This window comes from Strigops habroptila, chromosome Z (genome assembly GCF_004027225.2).
Source record: "Strigops habroptila isolate Jane chromosome Z, bStrHab1.2.pri, whole genome shotgun sequence".
In the NCBI taxonomy this organism is placed as follows: domain Eukaryota; kingdom Metazoa; phylum Chordata; class Aves; order Psittaciformes; family Psittacidae; genus Strigops; species Strigops habroptila.
The window spans coordinates 61,057,569-61,076,141 of record NC_044302.2 but is presented as its reverse complement, the minus strand read 5'-3'; positions in this window follow the sequence as shown (position 1 = coordinate 61,076,141).

The following is an 18,573-nucleotide window of genomic DNA, read 5'->3' as shown; positions in this document are numbered from 1 at the left end:
CTTTATAATTCACTTGTGGCTTCATTGCTTGTGAATTATGAGTCTTGCCCCCTTACTAGTGGGCACCAATCTGTTATCCCAGAAGACTGCTGTTGCTGTTATGCAACTTTTTTTCCTGCTTTATTGGTAGGTGCCAGATCTCTGTTCTTTCTTATCTGTACCTTAGAAACACAAGCAAATGTGCTTTCTTCTGACATAAAATAACTGTTATGTTAACAACTAAGATAAGGGAAAATACCTTTGAAAATAATTAATCCTTTCTGGTTAATGAGGTGCTCTGGCACCTCAGAGGATGGCTTGTTCAGTTTTTTTGCGATTTGCTTAATAACAGCTCAGAGCAAAATGCCTTGAAAAGAATGTTACTTCTATAAAATTCAGGAATTGAACACTAAGCTAGTAAAAGAGAGAGAAAGAAAGTAAAAGCGCAGGCTCCAAACTATTACTATTACATTGGACAGGGGCAGTAAATAATTGACAGTTGTCATCTAGCAGTTCCTTGGTTATTCATAGGCTCACAGTTAGTCCTTTATATCAGTGCTATCTAATCTTGTTACATCACTCGCACTCCTCAACTCAAACATTAATATGTCTGCTCGTGACGTGTGATACACACTGGCTTTTCAGATATCACAGCCTGCTGATCTACACCAGTCAAGAGCAATATAATTGACATTGGCAGACAGACTGAACAGTGTAAATAATAAAAAAAAATCCTCCAACGCTGCACAGAGAAATCTCCATAATTAGAGAGAGATCTCTTCAATCGCACCGACTGAGCATCACTCCTGAATTAGAAAAACAATACACTAAATGGAAGGGTTCAATTCAATCATACTGAGCACCTGCACTGTTTTGATTACATACACAGCTACAGAGCAGGTGTGTGGGTTACAGTCAAGCGAAACAGAAGATTACAAGTAAGTAGTTCAGATTTTACTTCTTTTTGTAGGTTTAAACACCTGTAAGGGAGGCCTAGCGATTTAGCCAAAAGTACAAATATTTAGTAATAGGGCAAGACTAAACCCACTTAGCTTTTTCTAGTTCCGTGCCAATAGTATGAAGATACAGTGAACAGTCTGTGAAACTTATGAAGGGCAAGAGCTGGAAAAAAGAGTGGTGTTAAAACAAAATGGCTACCTTGTGCATCAGAGAAGTTTGCAGAAAACTTATCTAGCAAAAGAGAAATAATTGAAAGTTAAAGTCAGTTCAGTGTTATACATCATCTGCAGCTCTGTTGGTCTGGTACAAGTAAGTGTGCATCAGTGTGTAAAGAGCCTTAACCTAAACTCTGACCAGAAGGTGTGTCAGGTTTGCTCCTAACTTCAGACAGTACTGATTCACATTACTGGAAAAAGAAGAGAGACACTGATGTATTCATCACTGATAGGGAAAAGCAGATACCAGAAATATGAAAGAGCCCATCATCAGCTCAGTGAGGCACTCAGACTAATCCACTAATCTTGAGTGAAGAAGCAGCCTGGTTAAAAGAATGAGTTGAAGATGAGAAAGGGCAATGGATTGTGAGGGAACAGAAAAAAGTGGAGAAAAGGAAATGTAAGATATGAGAAAATGTAAACAACTTGCTATGAAGGGAAGTAGCATATTATGTCTCCCCTGGATTGCTCAGGACTGAGGAATGTTCCAATGATTCCTACCTCTCCTACAGAAATCAAACCATGATTTCCCCTTGATTTTAGGTGGTGAAATTTCCTCTTTTCTCTCTCAGCTGGGATTGACTAAATACTACCCCTAGAATCTCTAATTCAGAAAAGAGTTGCACCCAAAAATGTCCTTATTTACTTCAGTACAATTGTTACAATACAATATACGTGTTACTAAAACCCAAGACTGGCAAATGGATAAATACAGTTCTGTGGAAGGCTGAGCAGGTACACCTGTATGACGTGGTGATAGAGCTCTATGCTTCTGATACCAGAGGAAAAATAAGGGAAAGAAATGTGATGCCATCCTCAAATACAAATCTATGTCTTATTAAAAATAAACTTGACACACTGCCAAATGTAGTACACAAACCTTTGCGTAAAAAGATTAATTATATATTTTTATAAGAATTGGTAGCTCTAAATATCAGTTTTGAAGCCAGGACAGGAAGATTTAACAAAGACAATAAGACCAAATCTATATAGTTTTAGAAAAGTGTTCCTTTAATATCCTCCTGTGTTTATTCGGCCTTTCCCCTATTCCTTTGTTCTTTGATAAATAACACTTTGTATCTGCAAAAATTGTTCTTTATTTTTTTATTTATTTTTTATTTCTTCTGAATTATAGCATCTACTCACCCTATAATTCTAATTTTAAAGCTCTGGGACTACTTGTGTGATGGTATGTTGTACTGATATTGTCCATGGCAACACTATGTTATCACATGCCATGCAACCTGTATCCTGTGATCTATGAAACGTATCCTGTGATCTGGAGCATAAAACAATTATGCTAAAAGCAGTTACCATATTAAAATAAACATTGGATTTCAAGTTTAATCCTAAAACCTCAGGATATCCTGAATTTACATTCCCCTATTACCCACAATTATTTCCCATATTACTAAAAGTTGGCTACATTTCTCTTTTCCCCAGAAAGAACAATGCTGGTTTGGGTTTTGTTTCCTCTATGTTGCTACTATTTAATATGAAAATCATTCAAACTTTATAAGATTCACATGTAGATAAAGTGACTTAATAAAAAAAGTCTGATAGCCTTCAGTTTCCAATGACATCCCAAGGTAAATACAAATATAGATTTGTTCAATTCTATGAATATTGGGGGGACACAAACACGAAGTGCTTTTCTTTTGTTCCATAACCAGCAAAACCTGAATACAATAGAGCAGTGTGGATAAAAACAAATCTTTCAAATATGAGCTAAATTCCAATAAATTCCTGTCAGTGACAGGGTTTTTTTAATGTTATAGGGCACAGTAACACATTGTGGGGTGTCTCTTTGCTCGTTTGCACTAACTATATTAGCAATCTGTGAAAAACAATATTATGAAGCAGGAATGATTCTGGCATCATACATTTTTTGTTCAATCCTGTGATAATTTTGTGTCTCTTACTCCAGGACTCTGCTTTTCTGCAGGGCACAGAGTGCTTCCTAACCATGCATTTCTTCACGAGGAAACTCTACAGGCTAAATGGACAAAATGTAAATAAGGCTTTCAAAGATAACTAGTGCTCTGCATGTTTATCTTTCCGCATTAATTCTGTAGGCCTTAAAAAAATAATAATCATCTTTATAGAAGACTTTATGTGAATAGTCCTTCTGTTGGAGCCACTGATAGAGACAGGTAAATGAAACAGCTTTAAAAAAAGTCAAAACCAAACAAAAAACCTCCTAAAAACACCCTGCAAAACCAAAACCCAAGCATAAAAATGTGGTGTTTCTTGTTTAACTCTAGAGGTATTTTGACAATTGCTAGACAATTCAACTGCAATCATCTTATCCCATCCTAATGTACTTTTACCTGACAGTGGATAATACACTATTAATAGTCACCTCTGCTATGATACCCATTTTTCAAATTTGACTTGAATTTTGTATATTGGCATATAACCCTTACATTTTGTTTGTGTGTTTAAATCAACAAATAAATAAACACAAAACTGCAACCCTAAAAAAACTGATGACAAAACAAATGTAACAATTCTTTGCATAATTATTCCAGACATGTCCAATCAGAAGTTTATTTGGATTTAGATTTATGGGGGGAAAAAGGGGATGAGGGAGGCCTTTTCATGTCTGCACTTCAGTGCAGTCAGGTGAGGAGTCTGCGTGCAGCAGAGGTCATCAGGCCTTCCCAGTGGACGTCACATTCGAAAGACACTTAGTTCTTTGCAATTCAGGGAGGTATTGCTGTTTCCTAGATGTAACTACAGGCATGCTTTGGGACCCAGAAAATCACTACTGTGTTGTTAAAGGGAATCCTTCACATGTTTTGCTATTATCTGCTTAAGAATATCACCATAAAGCTGAGACTTGCAATAAAGATGAGTGCCGCTCTTTAGTGCATGTTTCAGAATAAATGGATTATATTAACTGATGTACAATTCCCCTCTCTCTCTGATTACTTTTAATTTGTACATTCATAAAGCCATGGATTAGTAATAACAGCTATCAATCTTTTTCCCTGAAATGGTTTGACACTAAGTACTAGAGATCACAGGGAGTTATAATGAAAACACTGCTTACAGATAGCATACAAGCACAATTGCATTTCCCCCTCAAGGATTTAATAAAGAATACTGCCGGCTTACACACTATCTCATTTCCCCAAAATGGAGCAAAATAGCCTTTAAGCACACACAGAAGAGACCACTGGTGTCCCTTGATGAATTCCTGCAAGCTGTATGCACCACTGCCTTCCATCAGTCTGCTTATGCCTAAATGCTTCCCTGACACCCCACGTCACACACAGTGAAACAAAGTAATTCTAAGGACCATTATACACCTTGTGTCAATTCCAACAGAAAGTTACTCATATTTTATATTATTAATTGCAATATATTTGAAAGAAAAGAAAGTTGGATGCTATTGCTATGCCAACAAGCTCAGTCCAAAAGGAGATGTCTCTGTGAGATCTGCAGTACCAAGACATACCAGGCTACAGGTAGACAACTTCGGGTGCTTTATCCCACCAAAATCCTTTGATTGACAGGCTCATGAGGGCTGCATGAAATTTGTCACCAAAAAATCCCAACCTGTAGAGAACAGAAGCAGCTCTGAGCATCTGCCAGAAGAACATTATGAAAATCCAAACACCTGGAGCAGCAAACACACACTGCATTTTTTAGAGCTAAGTTGTGTTAAAATTGCTTTCTGTTTCCTTTCTTTTACTGTTTCTTTCCTTTCTTTAGTGACCCTTTTGCAAAGATCACAGCTATTGTTACCTCTTCTAACCTACCTCTAGATTCTACTGAAAAGTAAAACCTAAATAAAACACCACAGAACTCTGAAGCGAAGCTTCATAGTCTGGACTTCAGAGGATTCAGCCAGATAAGTTCTCTTTCTAGCACAAGTCTGGGACATTTTTTATTTTCATAGACTGAAAGACAGACAGACAGGGTAGATTCTTCCCCTTCCCCCTATATACTCCCTTCAGCAACTTAAACCAGACTAAATTGGAAACAGGATAAACTTCATTAAGGAAAATACTAGAAAAGCAGCAGTAAAGTAGGATGTCTAAGTTTCTTACCTCACTCAAAAAACCCCAGTTCATTAGTCAGCAGTTATGTGGTGGAGTAAAGACGTGAGCGAGCTAACAAGCTACAGCACAGTTTAAAACTAGCAACAGTTGGAATATTTATTGGGTTAATCAGGTCAAAGCAGCCTGCCACCGAGAACTTCATTAAATGTCATCTTTGCCATTAAAAACAAATCCTAGCTTGACTGCAGGGAGTGAGGGGATGTCTCCAGCATAGACAGAAGCAGCAACCTACTTTGTGTGTTGACTTTCTGTGTGCAAGATATATAGTCAGCCTTTCTAATGAATCTGCTTGGAGCGGCTGGAATATTATGATTTATAGCACCTTCCTACTCTCTATCATAGCATTTTATTAGATGGATAGGAAGCCAGTAGTAATGAGGTTAGGAATGAGAAAACATCCATCAAGCTTGGCTACATCTTCTCAGGAAAGACAACACGCTATCTTGTATGTCACAGGCAGTGATCTAGGTCACGATGGTATAAAATGTGTGATTAAAACCAAACATTTGACACTAGATAATAGGCATCTAGTTAAAAAATAGCTCTAGTGTTCCTGACTTTTAATTAAACCCAACTCATAAATATGCACTGTGGTAAATATACTGCAGAATGGGTCTTGTTTATATTCCACTACATAACAATTATGTCCAGAACGAACCCTTTATCTCACCACATGCTGTTCTTAGGCAAGAGAGAGTCTAAGAGACAGTCTAAAATACAATGTTAAGCCAGTGATGTTAGGCAGGCACACAATGATCCCATCCTCTTCAATTGCTTGCTCTCCTTCTCACACTTGCTACTGAAGTTATCGATCTAAAACAGAGCACCCTTCATAATTTTTAGCAATCTTTCAAGGCACCTTTGATTGCCTTAGTAATAACAGAGAGGGGGGCTCTTAAATATGGAATGGTAGTGCACTCTAAATCTATCCCTTTAACGGGTATATTCTTCTCTGTGTGGCTCATTTACTGGAGATTTTTTTTTTTAAAGTGGCTTTGAATAATGTAAAGCTGACAAATTTGTGTACAGAAGCCACAGACAGTATGTAGGCACTTGTCCAGCAAGATATTTAACTCTCTGTCTGACTTTAATGCATGAGTCTTCTCACAGAGGTTAACAGTCAATTACCCATTGATTGCTAACTCAACAATTGATCAATAAAGGAGTAATCCAGTTCCCTCTTGGTTTCAAGAGGCAACATCTCATGCTGATGTTAAAGACATTGGGATCAAGTGTTGTATGTTGGGGAATTCTTACCGCAAGGAGGCAATGGGAGGTTTTCATTGCCATAGATGGCAGTGCAGCAGGATATGGAACAAGCTGCAATATAACTGCGCAGGGTTCCACCCAGTGGGCTGTGTGGCAAAGCAAGGCCCTCTGTTCTCTTTGCTTTACGTACAGGTGGAGGTTAACGGTCCAAGGATATTAATTTCTACTTACACGGGGAAATAGCAAAAGGTAAGAATTTCTGTCTTTAAGGAGATTGTTCTGATCCACTAAATGAGGTACCTCAATATCTGCTTACTTGTGAACAGGAAACAATCACAAGCCTGATGGACGTGTTACAGTGGGTAAGAACTTTGACTTCACTATTTTCCATTGTAAATGAAATGATGTTTATCACATTAGATCCATAGAGTCATCAAAAAATATTTACATTGGTGTTGAGACAAAACTGACAAGAAATGTCATTTGAGGGTTTTTTCCCACTCTTCAGAAACACATTGAATCTTCCATTTTTAAAGCTTTACAGGGAGAAAAAGTGACATTTTATAATGACACAACTTGGTAAACGTGGTGAGTTTTCTCACGGGGATGAGTCATTGAATTTTGTAATTTGCCCACAATACTTGCAAATTTGTGACTTCTGCTGTAAAATGCCATTTTTTCCCCTCTAGGGAGACTTTTGAAGCATTTGCTAGTGGCCTCCAGGGAGCTGAATATTTGTGTGATGCTTCTTCTGTTTCTACCTGCTACACTGAAAGATGTTTATAAATACACAAGATATGTTTCAAAGGTAACTTTTGGTATAATCAATGGCCATATTTGTTGGGTTTTTTTATAGGCAGAAGGAGAGGAAATGGCCTTTCTTATCTTCAGAGCAAAGACAGCTGGATCCATAACAAAAGAATCTTTCAAAGAAAACCTGTTAGTTCACTTCAGAATATTAAGGATGATTTCTATAGAAGCTATTGCTCCAACACAAAGTACTAATTTTTCCTATTATGTTTGGTTGGAGGAGTACATGCAGAGTTCCATCCTAAACAATAACCCTAAAAAATACACTAAAATTCACTGACCTAGTTAATTTCACTGTTAGTGTTCTGCCAGTCATAGTCCTAACACATTCCTTTCCAGTATCAGCCTTTGAAGTGATTTGTCTTTTCTTTCATGTCACCACTTCGTATTTGTTTTAATAGTTAAAATATTTTCAGTAGTTTCAGCAAATTATTGAGGTCTCATTAGATGAAAATGGTAGCATCAGTAATCAATCTCTCTCTGTCACATGTTGTGGTGAAATACATCTTTATGGTATATTTAACATCTTCCTATTTACAATGAATTATAATAATGGGATTAATTTGCCTCAACAGAAAAAGGTAAACTTGAATGTTAATAAAAGGTGAGCTGTGGTGCCACCTAAGTGCACCAGTAAGATTTTGGTAAAAAATCAAAATAGTTTCTTGAAAGAAACAAGTACTGTGCAAATAGATCATGGTCTGCCTACTTGCAGTCATCATAATCCTTGCAGAAAGAGATTTATTATGCTGTATTTTATTATGCATCCATTTTTCAGTAGAATAAATTGCATGCTTCTTTTGCTGTGTTAATATTGCAGGTAACCATGACTGCTGCTGTACGCTCCCTTGGAAGCACATTTTATACAGTGCCAATTAAGCAGGAGGTGGGAATATTGGCAAGAGGATTTCAGTATCTCAGCTAAAGGTCAATATGACTACCAACCAGCCAGCATTTATTTAGTAATGGATTGTATAGTCAGTACTGCGTTCGAGCCCAGCTTCTGCTGGGGGAATTGAATATACAGTCTTCTGAAAGATGGCAGGTGCTATCAAAGGAGCCATCCTAGTATTTAGGAGACAGCTTAAAATAGTTATAAAGCATGCCTGTGGCCTAATCTGTCCAAGCTAGCTTTTGTACGTTTTGGGGGGGTTTTTTTGAGTAGTGTTAATGTTTCAACATTGAACTAGTACGATTTATACATTGACACTTTGTCATTAACACTATACATGAGGCTTGGTTAATAATGGTAGCTTCTCCTTTCACTCCCCTTTTTACAGACAGCAAGAAATTCTAAACATGATCAAAAACTGCAGCAGGTCAGGTAGATCAGATGTCTTCTAGCATCCAAGGGAAAAAAGCTTATCTTTTTTTTTTTTTTTTTCCCAAGGTTATTCAGAAAATAGCCGACAATTTAATTTTTCTCTCCTTTATTTATTGCTTCTTAGTGTTCAAATAAGATTTTCACTTAGCTTTCTTCACATACTGCCTTGAAAGAACTATTGAGACTTGATTGCTGACTTTATAAATGCCTAGAAATGGGCTGAATGAGCAAGGAGAGGTCTGGGATGGTCTTTAATATAAGGCTAAATCCTGACATTGAATGGAATGGAGACACACTTTAGCTTTTAGAAGGGAACATATAAGTAGCTATTAACCTGTTTTCTTATATTCCAGTAGAAACACTCCTTCTCTGCTCTCTGTAAACTCGGTTACAGAGAGCATACCCTGTTCTCTGTAAACTCGGTTTTTCTCTACTGAGAAAAAAAAACAATACCAAAACTTTTCCACTTACGAATTTCAGTAGACAGATCTCACCAGAGTTGTGCTCAACGGCAGCAAAGAAACATCTGTTCCTTTGGAAGCTGAGATGCAAACTGGTCTGTCTCCCCCTTCATCACTCTTGCTTTTTGTTTGCCTCTGCCCCTCTCTGAATTCTGCACATTTAGACAACCCTTGTTCATCAGGTAGTTTCCCTTGCCATCCAACACTTGCAAATTTAATCTCGTATTTCAAGATCATTCCCAAATTCTTCACAGTCTGCAAGAAGAAGCTTCAAGAGTGTCATTTCTCCCCCCCTTGCCAAATTCAGACATGAGGAGAATTCATTTTTTAAAGTCATCTGTTCTGAAAGTCACCATCCCACTTTATTTTTTTTCTATCCACACAAATTCATGCAGTTTTTCAAAGGAAACCCATATTTCTTTGCTATTTAGTTTTACTATTAACCGGGCTGAAACCAAAACTTTCAATTTTTCCCATGAGCTAAGAAAGAGGAATCATTTCATATTTACTTATTTCCTTGCATCTGCTCAGTGACCATGACATTTTTTCTCATTTTATCATTGCTAATAGAAGAATACCATTTTTTCTCAGCAGCAGCTGACACTTTGGGGGCAGGTCTGTCATATGACATGCCTGGCCAGAAGCTGAGTTGTTCCTGTTTCGCTAGACGGCATGGCTTCCCAGGATGCCACAAATTCTGCTTTATTGCAGAGTTTCCAAGCAGCTGCAATTATAACCCATAATTTTATCACCCATATTACATGATGTGGTATTTATCTTAGCTTTCTGGAAATCACTTATTTAAAGAAAGAGAGAGCTCCTGCCAAGCTTACTTATGGCTTGGACCTAGCTCTTATCTAAGAAAATAAATTCATGGCTGCCTGTCTCTACCCACATAGTCTTCAATGATTTCTTCAAGTTTTGAAGCACCAGTCATCCAAGCAGTGAAGAAAATGAAATTTTCCAGTTATTCACAACTGGAAACTTCATGCCTCTCTGGAACAAGCCTGTATCAGGGCAGCATGCTAAAGCAGTGCATGAAGGCTCTGTAGTTTATGCAAAGCACCATGTGTGCCAAGGGCTTCCCCATACACAAGCAAAAGGAGCTGTGCTTCTAAAGATCATTGTGTATTGTTTTTGATTGCTTGTCTCTCTGACTGGGTGCCTCTTATCTCTATCTTTTTGAGACAACAGATAAAACCAGCAGTTGATTATGTTTACCAAGGCTATGCTCAGTTTGCGACTGTCAGCAAAAAGAGGTGAGAGGGCAAAACAGTTCACTGTGTATTAATACAATATTGAACACTAGCACCAAAGCACAGATTTTAAACTGATTCCTATATACCTGTGTTAGACATTAAATGTGCAATTCTTTTACAAAACTCTACTTTTATGTTCCTGTATATGAGGTTGTACCTACAGACACAATATAATACTTAATGCATAATGCTACTTGGACAACTGCCTGCCTATAAAATTGCTTTCTGAGGCAGAGCAGAGCAGCTCCTACAAGTGAATCAGCAAGCACAGAGCTGCATAGTGTGATGCCCTTTGTTAGGCATGGAGATTGATCATCATTAATATAAGGCGGGAATAAAAGGTATATTTGAAATTCTCAGTCTGTACTTGATCTGATCATAACAAAGGCATCAACCAACCCCAGTCATGAGGAACGGGTATTTTGGTTGTCTAAATTTGCAGAAGCCAAGACAATTTACATCATAAGACAGAGTTAATTGACATCTTTTCTATCCCACCCATTCCAATAAATTCTTCCAGAGATCTCCTATGAGACGCCTAATATTCAGAGTGTAATGTTACAATGTATAAACTTTTAGACTCCTAAAGACTAGATTAAAGATTCTTATCTTCTACACTCCCTAAAAATCTGCTATCTCAATGGTGCACTAGATCAATGTGAGGGGGAATCTGTGTTTGTGCAGATAGGAGTATTAAAAGAAAAGTAGCCAAGGTAAGGGATATTTCTATCTGTAAGCCCTAAGGATATTTCAAGAAGAATGACTCTGTTACAGAGGATGACATCATCAGCAGCAAACAATATTAAGATTTTTGTTTTCATTATAATCTTTTGGCAGGAGACAAGAAGTAAGAGATAGGGCAAGATCTTCCTTGCAAGAAAAGTAGGTTTCTCTAAGTGTCGCTTTCCTAACAAGAGTCCCTACAGTGCTATTGTGTTTACTTTCTTTGCATAGAAAAGCTAAACAGTCAGAACACTGGTGCACAGCCCTTCAACTATTGAGATATTGAATTCTGATCTTTAATAAACCAACACTGATTTACTCCGCTGCTTCTGTTTGCTTAGTTAAGCTCCACTGGCACAGGAAAAGGCACACATAATTTAATCAGATTGCTTTTTTCATTTGATTTTTATTAATGCAGCAAGCAGGCATTGAACTCAGTGAATTTGCTCAGTTCTCACCACTAGAGTACCTCTTCCTCCCTCAGACTAGAAGTTTCAAACAACAGTGAAAAAATGCAAAAAAGTAGAAGAGCTTATGCGGAATAACATGAGGTCCATTTCAATAGGACAGGCTCTCCTTTTTCATTATTGCATTAAAAGCATGCTTTGTGGAATAGAGAAGAGAGTATTTAAAGAGAGCACTGAATTGCTTTCATTTCAGTGGGGCTGTGATAGGCATGCCGTTCTGTTTTCTCCTAGAAAAATCCCACCACTGTGGGACTCAAGGATATCTATCCAGTTGCTTTATGCCATTCAGCACCCAGCACAGCCTGCTTTCTTAGCATTCTCCTCCCATCTAGATAAATATAGTACTGTTGAGCTGTCACAACTGGAGACCTACAGATTTTCTTACTTTTTGTGGTTTGCAGTTCACAGCAGCGTTTGCCAAGTCTTTCCCATTTATTTCAGGGTCAAACCTTCAAAAAGGCACTTGCACTCAATTCGCTGTACAGAACTTTCATGATGGTTTTAAGAAACAACTGTAGAATAAAGCTGAGCATCACGTGAGGGTAATCATGCTGTGTTTGTCATAAGCTCTGAAGACAGTTGCACTTTGTGTAGAGGAGAGCTGATGAAAGTCTTACAGATTTCATTGTTCAGTTTCCATTTACTTGTTTTCCGACCAGCCAGCATCATTTATCCTACTCTGTTAGTCTAACTCATATCATATTTGATTGTATTCCGTTTTGTAATGTAAAGACTGAATTGACACACATGTAAATGTTATAAACATACACATAATATGATTTTGAAAGTCTTAACCTCTTGGGAGCATCTGCGTGATTCTATTTTCAATTAGAATGTCATGGTGTCTGCCTTCATTGAGGGATAAGCAGCCCATCCACATTTTCTTTTGTCATCAAAAGAACACACAAAGCAGCAATGTTAATTGTCAAAATTATACTTCATCTGTGATGGCAGATCTTCACCTTAATAAAAAAATCTCACAGGATAAGATACAAGAGGAAATTATATCTCCTTCTTTGTGTGGGTTGTTCTTTTCAGAAAAATAATGTTTGGAAAGTGGCATTATAATTATGTGAACAACAGAGATTACTTTTCAAGTAAAACATGGACCTTCCTCGCAGGCTAGATTCCATTTCAAAACTTCTAACTATGTTCAGAAACAAATACAGCCTAAGTATATTCTTTATCACATTTAACTCAATTAGAGTTAGAAATGGTTTAGTCTGTATTAGAATTGCAAGATGACACATCTCCATGTCTCTTGAAGATTTTTAACACAGGTCATGAACCTATTTTATTCTGAAGTCTATAGAGTTTTATTGCTGGAGTCTTCACATGACAGACCTCTGCTTATTTTTCAATCCATAATTATTCTATCTAAAAGCCTGTGAGGGCACATGGCATCCAGATTGCTGGGGTTTGTAGTAACTCTGCTTCCACCAAAGTCAGCAACAGTGTTATTACCTATTTCCCTGAGTAAGCATATTTAAAGTAACACTTCACTTTGGTCTATCGCCATGATTATCTTTGAAGTACTGAATGACAAGTAGACAAGATAAGTAAAAGAAATATTCACAGCAGCATAAGAACCTTTTTAGCCACAACTTTCAAACTTAGGAGCAAAAGAAAAATACACCTATTGAATATCCCACTACTTAGAAGTTTTGAGCACCTAGAGGCCCACAAAAGCCTTTACTCTGATTTCATAAGACATTTTTTATGAGTTTCAAATCAAAATGTTGAATGTTTCCTGAAGCATGAAAACACTTTTAAGTAAGTTACTGCATAACTTATGTACCCAATATTTTATTTTTTTTAATTAATAAAGTTATTAATTACTTGGTATTATAGAGCCATTAACACCAGGATTTAACAGCATTTCAACATGCTAAAGATAACACCTGCAGATTGTCTTATGTGTTTTTACCATAAATCATTCTGAAGGTGTTTCTGTGTTCTAAGCCAATAATTTCAGATACAAAGCTGTGATACCTGTCCGTTATTTTAAATGAATATTAAAAAGAACCCTAAATCTTCTTTCTTAAAGTATGATGAAAGAAAGAAATAAAGCAGGAATGCAAGAACATTCACAAGAAAGACCAACAATGAACTGCATTATTTTCAGTTCCTTGATCTGTAGCTCTTACCAATTGTGTGGTAGCATTGTCCCACAGACGTTCTGAAATATCTATCCACGTGGGCTCAGCTTCATTGAAAATATGACATTAGACTGATTTTCATCTTGATGCTCCAGTTTCTTGAGTTTTTACCCGTGAAAGTAGCAGCTGGGTTCTGTTAAATCTCTGGTTCTTAAAATTAAATTTCACATGAACCCATCAACAAAAGAGAGTTTCAAAACCAACTTTTGTAGAAGGCTGCACAGTGAATAGAATTCCAGAAATACTCAGTGCATGCTATAACATATGATAAAAAGAAAAAAAAAAATATTATGAGCATTCTAGATTAATTTTTCACTCCATTGGAAGTTGGAGATCTTTGCAGAAATCGTGTGATACTGGAAGAATCTTGTCTGCCAAGTTTGACCATAAAACAAAGATGCAAAATATGATTCTCATTCAACTTCTTTGACTCTTAATCAGTCAAAGAAGTGATCTTCACACTAATTTACAGATGGTCTTTCAACCATGTCTATTTGCCTAAAAAATGTTTCAGGTTTTGCTTATGTGTAATATTCAAGGGCAGGAGAACATGATGTGTTAACTATATGGAGGAAGGTCTGAACTATAGCATTTTTTTAAATGAAGTGCCCACAACACTTTCAAACAATTCAGTATTTCACACTAAATCTTTCCAAACACACATGCAGATCTCTCCATGAAGCATTCCACCCTGGGGGCCAAATTGGATGTTACAGCAAATACACGATATCCTTGGGTTTTGTGTCTATGCTTAAAGTAATTTTGATAAAACTTTTTATGGTTCTTCATTTGGTTTTTTTAGTTTCTTTTTAAACACATATTAAAAATTATTTATTAAACTCAGTCTATTTTAATTATAAGAAACCATGTTACACACCTAGATTTTCAGTCTTTAATCTTCCATTCCCAATGCAGCATCCATGTGCAGTCTCTCAATCTGCAATTCCAATGCACAATCCCATACAAGTACAATATTAAGTTCCATGGTAAACCTGCTAGAGGAGGACAGAAAGGATTAGACTGCTGCAGTTTAACAAAGATTCAACGAACGTGTCACTTTACAGCATGACGGGTTTTGACATGGATAGTTACTTGCAATCTAAACGTATTACTTATCTAAGTATTAATTACCTACCGGGGAAAAAAAAAAAGAAGAGTTATCCCACAGGAGTAGCTTAAATTTTACGTTATGGTGACTTGTAAGAAAATTTGCAAAGCTGTGCACAGGGAGATAGAGATAAACCCCATTAGATAATAAATAGGTTTGCACATTTTATACTTGCATACAGTGTGCAAAATGTACCTTTCCATGCCCTAGCCTGAAGTTCCAATGACTGTTAGTACCTGGGAAAGATGCTGAATATCCCCATTGCCTCTACAATATAGTCCAATGATTACAGGAAAACTGCAGATAGTAAAATATCCCAAAACTCAGAATATGCCAAAACTTCTCTAGCTAAACACCACATAGAAGATACCACTGGGGCACAAAATAGTGTTAAAGTAGGGTGAAGCTAGGGATGCCTTAAAATCCCAGTAGAAAGCAGGTTACTAGAGAAAAAAAACCTTGAAACTTGCCCATTTTTTTAGGCATTTCTGTGCTCTTGAGAGACTTTTGTTTCCTCACCTATTCTCCTCCCCTTTCCATTTCTTTCACTTCTGCATTTGTAATTTTAAGCCTCTTATCTGTTTCATAGTCTTCATACCATTTCCCATTTGTTCCTCCATGAATATGCATTTTTCTTTCCTATAGTTTCTGCCTGGGATGTCAGAACTATGTTTTGGAGTTTCACTGAATAAGTTTTCACAATCAGTTGTTCATCTTTCTTTTATGATTTTTTTCATTATTCTTTTCCAAAGCTTTGCTCTGCCAAAAACCTTCATTTCTCCTTCCTCCATGGGACACATATGAGGTTTTTTTAGGCTATGTCATCATTCCTCTACCCAAGATCTGTCTCTCTACATATTACAACTAAACCAATTCTATTCATTTGCATCAGTGCTCTCTCAGGTTTTTCTGCTTTGTTGAACAAGCCCATCTCCTGGATTATGCCATGCCACCCACTCACTGGATAAATTGTAATGGCCTTTTATGTCAGTGCTCCTACTTTCAAGTTAGTGTAATTCCTTTATTTTCCTCCCCAATTTTGCTACCACCTTGCTCTTTCATCCTCAGCCTCTCTTTAGCACTATTGTCCACACTCCAACCCTTTCTCCCAATGATCTCTCCTCTGCCTCAAGTTCCCACCTTCTACCCTCTTCAAAACAGTGGGGTTTTTTTTTTTAATCTGTTTCTCCTTCTCTCATTTTCCTTCAACCCTCTTCAAGGTAGTTTGTAGCTCTCCTCACCAGTGAAACAACTCTCACTAATGATGTTTTATGAGCTACAGTAAACAATTTTGGGGGAATGTTAATAATGCACAGGAAAGGAGGAGAGGAATTAAGAGATACAGGAAAATAGAAGTTTTCAGCAGAGAACCACAACAAGATTGAGATATACAAGCACATTTTTCCTTATCATCTGTTTCCAGTGAAAAAGACTCATATTCCAAGACTGATATGTAAGGGAAGAAAGATTAAGTCTGATACTCAATAAATGAAGAAGTGGGAAAAGGTTCACAAAACAGATCAGGAAAGAGTTACAAAGGAAGATCCTAACAAAACCAAGTGGACTTTTCTTTACTAGAACTTGAAAAGAATGAAGATTGATTAGCAGCCTCAAGAAGGGGTTATAGTTTCATAGTACTTAGGATAAGACAGGCAGCCAGAGATCATTATGCACTTTGAGTTCTTCTTATTTTGTAAGTAAATACTTCTCTCAGATACCACACACACACTTGAATTGACAGCAAAAGTAGTCTGTTGTTTCATCAATACAAATTGAAACAGTTTGATTTAAAATGCAATGTTTTTCCAGTAGTAATTCAAGTATTTGAAAGCTGTGTATGGTTGTTTGGATTCTGCTTTTGAGAGGGGCTAATGAAATACAAAATGAGTACAGACTGTTTTCTGTAGCACAGGGACCATAAAGCAGAACTGGCCGTGTATTTTCCAGAAAGTTCAATCAAACCAGAGATTTTCTATGGATAAATTTACTTTTCTTGGAAGAAACTAAAGAGATTTTCCATGAGAAAAAAACTGAAACCACTGCTCTGAAAGTGAAGGTGGAGTTTATAAAAGCCTCCCACAAAAACTGCTGGACATGAACCAAGTTCCCAGCTCCTGAAAAGATGAAATGCAAAAAGGTTGAGTGAACTGATTCAGTCTTTGACAATCAACAAGGCTGGAAAATTCCTGCCAACATCCATCTACCTACTGATTAGAGTTTTCCAGGTGGTCAGCCAGAAAATCAGAAGCAGGACGTTTCTCCCAGAATAATAATTTTCCTTAAAATCTCCACTAAAAATGTAGAAGTTCTGATGTTCTGTCAAAGGACTAATATTAATTCCCCCTACCTCCTTAGAAAAAAAACCAACAAAAAACCAGCAAAAAAACCCCAAAAAACTTAATCAAAAAACAAACAAACAAGCAAAATCAAAAACAAAATAAATAAATAAACAAAAAAACCCCCAAGGTACTCTTTCTATTTTTCAGCCTCGTAGATATCACAGCATTTCTTTTCCAGTCTAGCAAGTTATTTAAAAAAGAAAAAAAAAAGAATGCTTAGCAAATGTTTCATTTAAATTGCCTCCAAATAAAACAGGAAAAAGAATCCTTCCCAACCTCAACAAATGAAAGCCAGTGAAAATCTGTATCCTTCTTGTTAGCTACACATAAAATGTTTGCAGAAGCATAATTTGCCATACTTCCTGAAGAAGATGTCCCTTTTTTTCCCATACACGCATGAGGAAAACTAAAATGCTAACAGTTCTTAACAAGGGTTCTTTGCGTAGAAATTTTTGGTTCAGGTTTAGGCCTTTTCCCTCTCTCCATCTTTCTCCAAGTTATTATAATACTGTGTCACATGTGAATTCATGACATGTGATGTGAAATTTCTTAGTCCTGTGATGTGCCAGCTGGCTAGCTTGGAAAATAAGCTTTGTCTCAGATGCTTCAATTTACTTAACTAGGTTGCATAAAAAGCAGACATTTTATATAGTTTTGTGAGATGGAGAGAATGTTAAGGAAGTGCTTGCTAGTGATGACAAAATTTTGAATCTTGTGTTTCCTGCTGAAGTACCCTGTGAATAGGCAATCTGAATGAATATTATTACAAGAGAAGAGAAGGTTTAATTCTGAAGTTTTTAACCAATTGTAGTTTTAGTGTTTCTCTATAGCCATACAAGTTACATAGACCCATTTCCTATAAATATGTTAGAATCATAGAATCATGGAATAGTTAGGGTTGGAAAGGACCTTAAGATCACCTAGTTCCAATCCCCCTGCCATGGGCAGGGACACTTCGCACTAAACCATGTGGCCCAAGGCTCTGTCCAACCTGGCCTTGAACACCGCCAGGGATGGAGCATTCACAATTTCCTTGGGCAACCCATTCCAGTGCCTCACCACCCTCACTGTAAAGAACTTCTTCCTTATATCTAGTCTAAACTTCCCCTGTTTAAGTTTGAACCCATTACCCCTTGACCTACCACTATAGTCCCTAAGGAAGAGTCCCTCCCCAGCATCCTTATAGGCCCCCTTCAGATACTGGAAGGCTGCTATGAGGTCTCCACACAGCCTTCTCTTCTCCAGGCTGAAAAGCCCCAACTTCCTCAGCCTGTCTTCATACAGAGGTGCTCCAGCCCCCTTATTCTCCTGGCCCTTCTCTGTACTTGATCCAACAGCTCCATGTCCTTTTTATGTTGAGGACACCAGAACTGTATGCAGTACTCCAAGTGAGGTCTCACAAGAGCAGAGTAGAGGGGCAGGATCACCTCCTTTGACCTGCTGGTCATGCTTCTTTTGATGCAACCCAGGATATGGCTGGCTTTCTGGAC